This window comes from Macadamia integrifolia, chromosome 11, assembly GCF_013358625.1.
Source record: "Macadamia integrifolia cultivar HAES 741 chromosome 11, SCU_Mint_v3, whole genome shotgun sequence".
Taxonomy (NCBI): domain Eukaryota; kingdom Viridiplantae; phylum Streptophyta; class Magnoliopsida; order Proteales; family Proteaceae; genus Macadamia; species Macadamia integrifolia.
The window spans coordinates 25,265,172-25,265,523 of record NC_056567.1 but is presented as its reverse complement, the minus strand read 5'-3'; positions in this window follow the sequence as shown (position 1 = coordinate 25,265,523).

Below are 352 nucleotides of genomic sequence, written 5' to 3'. Positions count from 1 at the left end.
TCTGACCAAGAGGCTGTTGCACCCAAACACAAGGGTGTGAGTCCCAGAAGAGGCACAATAGTCATTGCACTATCCCTTTGTCAGTACAAGGACCACTCTCTGACATAAAACTTTGTCCAATTTGTCATTTATGATATTTTGTTATTGATAGAACCAACCTGGTCGTGTGGCTACTTACACTAGTGTGTACGAGACAATAAAAAGGCAGATAGAAGCATCAACAAAAAAGTGATTCAGGGGCAAAGTGGTCTTCTCACATCTGGCAGCGTCACAGAGAACGCGACCAGGGACTGCAAATCCTTGGAAGGTAAAACACGTCACATGCTTCTCTCCTTTCTGTGTTTCCTTTCTA